Raw genomic sequence first — 8,171 nt, 5'->3', positions numbered from 1 at the left:
TATATATATATATATGGAAAATTGAGAAGTAAATTATCAAAAATTCTTATAAAAATATAATAAATAAACTTTGACCAATTCCCTTTAAGTGGAGCTATACAGCAGCTCCCTGCACAGTATGAATACGTAGTTATGAGTGAGGGGCTGAAACGCATAAGCTGATTTTGGATCCACTTCATGGATCCTTGTTGATCTTTAATTTTTATGGAATTTTATATAAGTAATTAAAAGTTACATTTTATATTGGATTTTTATATTGGATTTTTTTTACATATTCTTTGGACAGTGTGAATACCCCTTTAACCCTGTATCACCCATGGAGGTGCCCATTCCCACACGGTTAACAATCTGCTTGACTCTTTGTATCTGTCCCTTATGTACCATTGCACCACCCGACCATGTCATTTTGTAGATATGACAATATGGCCCAATGTCTTCCCATCTTCCCAAATATTATTCCCGATATTGTAACGCCACTCCTGTTCTCCAAATGCTGTAAAGACTCCATAAAATGGCACAAGTTGCTTGTAGGCCTGCGGCCCATTGAAGGCACAATGCCCCCTGTGATGGAGCGCTTTATAAAGACAGGCAGAGAAGTTGGCAGCTTCTCCTCCGAGCTTCAGTCAACCTGAAAAGAAGTGAAGGGACTCGCTGGCCGTTGGACATTTTGGATCCAAACTCATAAAATGGATCCTTTCATCCTGACACATGGCTAGGAGCGCTCAAAGACATAAGGGAGGAGGAAAGAAAACAAAAGTGTCTCTGAAGTCATTTCCATGATCTCAATCTGACCATCCGGTGGCACATTTGCCAAATGAATGGGCAGAGTGTAACAGGAAAGTAAGCCATAGTGGGAACAAACAGAGCAAATGCACTGGCACCGAGCGATGAATGGGAGAAAGGGGCATAGAGATGCTGAACGCTCATCCTTCTGCCTTCACTTTCCAGAAGAAGACGGACAATGAGCTATATAGAAAGTTACAAAGGTAATAAATGTGTCTTATTGAGTTACTGCTGGCCGCTCTGCAGGACACCTGCTGAAGAAAACAGGGCGCATTGTGAGGTGGCATATCTGGATGGCTTCCCCTCCAAGGATTCTCGCGGGTCCGAAAAAATGGGGTCTATGTATTTAGCAGATTTTGTGCTGATGTCCCCACAATGGTAACTTGCATCACTTCCCCATCTGTCTATATTATCCTTTAGGTTATGTTATGTTGATGTTCAACACATCTCACGACACTAGAAGGTCCATTCGGCGACCCCAATCGGTGGGGACAAAGCTTCACTTTTGTAGGTCACGACGTAGAAGTGTTAACATGGCCATAAAAAGTCTGATTCTCACAGCCAATGTACATCCAAGGGTAATCCATTGTGACCTATCCCTCATTGACTTGGTTCTGTTCAGAGATCCATGATAAAGGGCAGAGAGAAAACTTAAAGGGAGTCTGAGGAGTCCCAAACCAATACTAGTGCTGAGTGGGGGCGTTTGGCGGGGGCAGATACATACCATTGTGGGCAAAAAGCGATAAAGCAATGCAGAGATAAGCATCTTTTCCCGGATATGCAAATTTGCCTACTAGTGCACTGGGGGAGGGGCCTAATGGACTGGGGCGGGGCCTAATTTAGTGCACTGATTTCCCAAAAGAGACAAAAAATTTGAAGCCAAATGTCCACAGAGGAGACATATTAAAAGCGCTTCAGGAAAAATTACGATACATTGCCCCCACTTTTTTCCCCACAGTGCTTTTTGGCTGTGGCTCGCTATAGAGGGCCTTAGCCTAACGGAGGAATAAACACCACACACCACGTATCAACCCTCACAGGGGTCTTTGTCAGAAGCCTCATCAAAGCCCCGACTTCTACTGCACAATTGGTTTCCCATTTGTCTCTGCCAGGGATGGCCTGGTCGGGGGCGCAGACACCTTGTCCAAACCTTTGATGAAGAGACGATAGCAATTCAGGAAGAACCATAATTTACTCCTGTGAATGGGAAGTGGCCATTGGGCACATGTTGCACTGTTTGTACAACCATGTCCGATACCAAACTGCCACCACACTAAGACTCCCTTCCAGGGCTTTCTGGATGCTGGTGCTCAACCTTCACACTGACTCTGACGTTCCAGTCTCCCGGATGGGCCCTGTTCCTGGACTGTCCGCGTAATTGTGTAATCATGTGATTGGATGAAACCAACAGGGCTCCGGGGTCTAACTAAGGGGTAACTAGCAGGCTCTACCTGCTCAGGAGGCTGAGGGCCTTTGGAGTCCAGGGGCCACTTCTTAGGGCCTTCTTCAACTCTGTGGTTGCTTCAGCCATCTTTTTCGGTGTGGCCTGCTGGGGAAGCAGTATATCAACCAGGGACAGAAATAGACTTGACAGGCTGATCAGGAGGGCCAGCTCTGTCCTGGGGAGCCCCTGGGCCCAGTACAGGTGGTGGGTGACAGAAGGACACTGTCTGTGGTGACCTCCATGCGGGAGAACAAATCCCACCCCATGTATGAGACCTTGATGGGACGGCACTGTAAGTGACCGTCTGCTTCACCCCATGTGTGAGAAGGAGCTATCGCAGGTCCTTCCTTCCAACCGCGACCAGGCTGTATAATCTACATCAGACCAAGCGAAGATCACTCCGCACAGAGAACTATTGATTATGACTATGAAGTCTTCCTTCTTTCTTCTTCTGTTCCTTAGCTGCTATGGACTCCTAGTATATCTTCTCTTCTCAGCTTAAGTGTGTCTACTTCCGCTATATATTACTGTGTATTATCCTGTATCTGTATTACTAGGCTGCTGTAACATACTGAAATTTCCCCACTGTGGGACTATTAAAGGATTATCTTATCTTATCTAACTAGAACTATGGCATTGATGGCTGCTCCAGTGACTGCAGTATAAAAATAATATAAATCCTAAGAATTCAGCCATGAGCTCTTTTCTGACATCAGATTATCAAAAATATTACAAATCATAATTAAAAAAAAATATAAAAAAACACCTTAATCCAATTTTGTCTGAAACCCTAACCTGATGCCTTTCATCTTACTAGGTTACAGATACTTTGTATCAAAAGGAACATTAATAGAAAGACAAAAAATTGCAAATTCAATTATACAAATTTTAGTCAAAAATCAAAATTAAATTATTAAAATTAATACTTTAATTAAAAATAAAATATATATTTAAAAAAAACCAAACACCTAAAACAGACTGAAATTTTGTTACGTACGTCTAAAAATGTCTGTGCAATAAAAGTTTTTAAAACTCAGGATGAAACTTTTTTTCTCTCCCGTTTCATTGCAGCATTAGTAGTTTTTGTAGCCCATAAAGCTGTAGGATGTCTGGTTTTATTGAAAATAAATCTGATTTTTACGTTAATTCTGGAGGTTTTTTTTATTGATGTGTATGCTATTGAGAAAAACTAATGAGAAAACAAAATTTAAGTAGTTTTTCTGCATTATCATGGGTGTCATATGTTCTTATACATCATACTAAAACTATTTGGTTTACGATTTTTTTATATAATTTTTTAATATTTTTTTTCTATATCTTTTTTTTTTTTTTTTTTTTTACAATTAAACCTTTTCCATTGTAAAGATTTTAACTATCCATTTACAAAAATTTTACCATATAAAAATTCATAAACCTGGCCATAAATATAAAGATTTGGCCCCGATACCACAGAAAATATATCCCAAGTTCCACTTTGTTACATCCACATGACATCACGTGTTTATGCATTCTTTAACTATGTATTTTTATATGTATTTTTCTCGTATGTCTACCACTAACAACCAAGAAAAAAATTGCTCAGGATCGATGATCGCCAATGACCATAAAAAAAAATCTTAATCTATTGGATCAAAATAGTGGTGGGGTCCGATAAGATGGCCGTCGGGCACTAACATATTAGAATACAATAATAATAATTTTTTAAAAATTATATAAAATTTTTTTACCAATGGATAATCAAATTTGACCATTTTTTGTATTACGTATAAATCCCCTTTAAGTCACATTGTATCCCTATAAAATAAATCTTGGATATCTTTGGACTTCTTGCCAGTAGTACCACGGATTACTACAGCCAGATAACTATGTAAGACATGTAGATGACACATATAATATATATTGAATATATTAATAATTTTTTCTTATTTTTATGAATTTATTTCGTATTATTTAATTATTAATTAATTGTATTGTATTATTTTCACTATGTAATGGCAGGATTGTATTTGGGGTGGGTTACAGGGGCTAGGGTGATCTACTCGCTGTCTCCATTCCTGCCTACTTTGCACTTGAAAGGAAACATTCCATATATTTTGTCATTGTCACGATTATCCCCATTGTTCCTTCCCGGTTGGGTCTGGAGGTTGCAGGTGACGTCTCTAACCAGTCCCATTACCATCTTGTCCCCTGCAGCAGATGAGTACTTTATAGGCTACTAATAAACCGGGAACAATTGCTCATTGTCCTGAAGCTGTTTGGGGGCTATAAGTCCTTGGGAGAACTTGCACTTGTTCTTGCTTTCTCTCTATATAGTCCGACCATAAGCGACAAAGCATGTGGCAGGTTCAGAGGTTCACATATCATCTGCTTGTTCCCTGTTAGCTAAGAAATCTGGACCGGAAAGAGTTAAAAGGTCAGTCTTATATGGGATCCATGTTGTAGAGCTGCACTGACAACCTGCAGGAATTTTACTGCAAGGGGCAGATTTTAACACTATAAGTTCATATACAGGATGATGTGCGGTGGTATTACAATACGTGGTCTATCAATTTGTCCATAGGAGGGCAAGTCCACTGTATTATCCTAAGGAATCAATTAAAGGGAGTTTGTCACAAGAACCCAGTCCTACAGATAGATAGATTAGGATACTACCATTTATGTCAATATGAGAATTATCTCTTTAAAGTAAGATGGTGCCTTTCTCCAAAGAGCGAATTTGCATATTTACAAAATTGAGATATCTTGGAAACGGAGGCAGCAATTCAGAATCTATCTGCAGGGCTGGGGTGATATGCTGGTTCTGGTGACTATAACCTATCTATCTGCAGGGCTGGGGTGATATGCTGGTTCTGGTGACTATAACCTATCTATCTGCAGGGCTGGGGTGATATGCTGGTTCTGGTGACTATAACCTATCTATCTGCAGGGCTGGGGTGATATGCTGGTTCTGGTGACTATAACCTATCTATCTGCAGGGCTGGGGTGATATGCTGGTTCTGGTGACTATAACCTATCTATCTGCGGGACTGGGGTGATATACTGGTTCTGGTGACAGTAACCTATCTATCTGCAGGGCTGGGGTGATATGCTGGTTCTGGTAACACTAACCTATCTATCTGCAGGGCTGGGATGATATGCTGGTTCTGGTGACACTAACCTATCTATCTGCAGGGCTGGGGTGATATGCTGGTTCTGGTGACACTAACCTATCTATCTGCAGGGTTGGGGTGATATGCTGGTTCTGGTGACACTAACCTATCTATCTGCAGGGCTGGGTTGATATGCTGGTTCTGGTGACACTAACCTATCTATCTGCAGGGCTGGGGTGATATGCTGGTTCTGGTGACACTAACCTATCTATCTGCAGGGCTGGGTTGATATGCTGGTTCTGGTGACACTAACCTATCTATCTGCGGGACTGGGGTGATATACTGGTTCTGGTGACACTAACCTATCTATCTGCAGGGCTGGGGTGATATGCTGGTTCTGGTGACACTAACCTATCTATCTGCAGGGCTGGGGTGATATGCTGGTTCTGGTGACTATAACCTATCTATCTGCGGGACTGGGGTGATATACTGGTTCTGGTGACACTAACCTATCTATCTGCAGGGCTGGGGTGATATGCTGGTTCTGGTAACACTAACCTATCTATCTGCAGGGTTGGGGTGATATGCTGGTTCTGGTGACACTAACCTATCTATCTGCAGGGCTGGAGTGATATACTGGGTCTGGTGATAGTAACCTATCTATCTGCAGGGTTGGGGTGATATGCTGGTTCTGGTGACACTAACCTATCTATCTGCAGGGCTGGAGTGATATACTGGGTCTGGTGATAGTAACCTATCTATCTGCAGGGCTGGGGTGATATACTGGGTCTGGTGATAGTAACCTATCTATCTGCAGGGCTGGGTGATATGCTGGTTCTGGTGACACTAACCTATCTATCTGCAGGGCTGGGGTGATATGCTGGTTCTGGTGACACTAACCTATCTATCTGCAGGGCTGGGGTAATATGCTGGTTCTGGTGACACTAACCTATCTATCTGCAGGGCTGGGGTGATATGCTGGTTCTGGTGACACTAACCTATCTATCTGCAGGGCTGGGGTGATATGCTGGTTCTGGTGACACTAACCTATCTATCTGCAGGTCTGGGGTGATATGCTGGTTCTGGCGATAGTAACCTATCTATCTGCAGGGCTGGGGTGATATGCTGGTTCTGGTGACACTAACCTATCTATCTGCAGGGCTGGGGTGATATGCTGGTTCTGGTGACACTAACCTATCTATCTGCAGTACTGGGGTGATATGCTGGTTCTGGTGACACTAACCTATCTATCTGCAGAGCTGGGGTGATATGCTGGTTGTGGTGACACTAACCTATCTATCTGCAGGGCTGGGGTGATATACTGGTTCTGGTGACACTAACCTATCTACCTGCAGGGCTGGGGTGATATGCTGGTTCTGGTGACACTAACCTATCTATCTGCAGGGCTGGGGTGATATATTGGTTCTGGTGACACTAACCTATCTATCTGCAGGGCTGGGGTGATATGCTGGTTCTGGTGACACTAACCTATCTACCTGCAGGGCTGGGGTGATATATTGGTTCTGGTGACACTAACCTATCTATCTGCAGGGCTGGGGTGATATGCTGGTTCTGGTGACACTAACCTATCTATCTGCAGGGCTGGGGTGATATATTGGTTCTGGTGACAGTAACCTATCTATCTGCAGGACTGGGGTGATATGCTGGCTCTGGTAACACTAACCTATCTATCTGCAGGGCTGGGATGATATGCTGGTTCTGGTGACACTAACCTATCTATCTGCAGGGCTGGGGTGATATGCTGGTTCTGGTGACACTAACCTATCTATCTGCAGGGTTGGGGTGATATGCTAGTTCTGGTGACACTAACCTATCTATCTGCAGAGCTGGGGTGATATGCTGGTTCTGGTGACACTAACCTATCTATCTGCAGGGCTGGGTTGATATGCTGGTTCTGGTGACACTAACCTATCTATCTGCAGGGCTGGGGTGATATGCTGGTTCTGGTGACTATAACCTATCTATCTGCGGGACTGGGGTGATATACTGGTTCTGGTGACACTAACCTATCTATCTGCAGGGCTGGGGTGATATGCTGGTTCTGGTAACACTAACCTATCTATCTGCAGGGTTGGGGTGATATGCTGGTTCTGGTGACACTAACCTATCTATCTGCAGGGCTGGAGTGATATACTGGGTCTGGTGATAGTAACCTATCTATCTGCAGGGCTGGGGTGATATGCTGGGTCTGGTGACACTAACCTATCTATCTGCAGGGCTGGGGTGATATACTGGGTCTGGTGATAGTAACCTATCTATCTGCAGGGCTGGGTGATATGCTGGTTCTGGTGACACTAACCTATCTATCTGCAGGGCTGGGGTGATATGCTGGTTCTGGTGACACTAACCTATCTATCTGCAGGGCTGGGGTAATATGCTGGTTCTGGTGACACTAACCTATCTATCTGCAGGGCTGGGGTGATATGCTGGTTCTGGTGACACTAACCTATCTATCTGCAGGGCTGGGGTGATATGCTGGTTCTGGTGACACTAACCTATCTATCTGCAGGTCTGGGGTGATATGCTGGTTCTGGCGATAGTAACCTATCTATCTGCAGGGCTGGGGTGATATGCTGGTTCTGGTGACACTAACCTATCTATCTGCAGGGCTGGGGTGATATGCTGGTTCTGGTGACACTAACCTATCTATCTGCAGTACTGGGGTGATATGCTGGTTCTGGTGACACTAACCTATCTATCTGCAGAGCTGGGGTGATACGCTGGTTGTGGTGACACTAACCTATCTATCTGCAGGGCTGGGGTGATATACTGGTTCTGGTGACACTAACCTATCTACCTGCAGGGCTGGGGTGATATGCTGGTTCTGGTGACAC

Source organism: Leptodactylus fuscus, chromosome 2, assembly GCF_031893055.1.
Source record: "Leptodactylus fuscus isolate aLepFus1 chromosome 2, aLepFus1.hap2, whole genome shotgun sequence".
Taxonomy (NCBI): Eukaryota; Metazoa; Chordata; class Amphibia; order Anura; family Leptodactylidae; genus Leptodactylus; species Leptodactylus fuscus.
The sequence above is the reverse complement of the archived record's forward strand: the minus strand, read 5'-3'. Positions refer to the sequence as shown.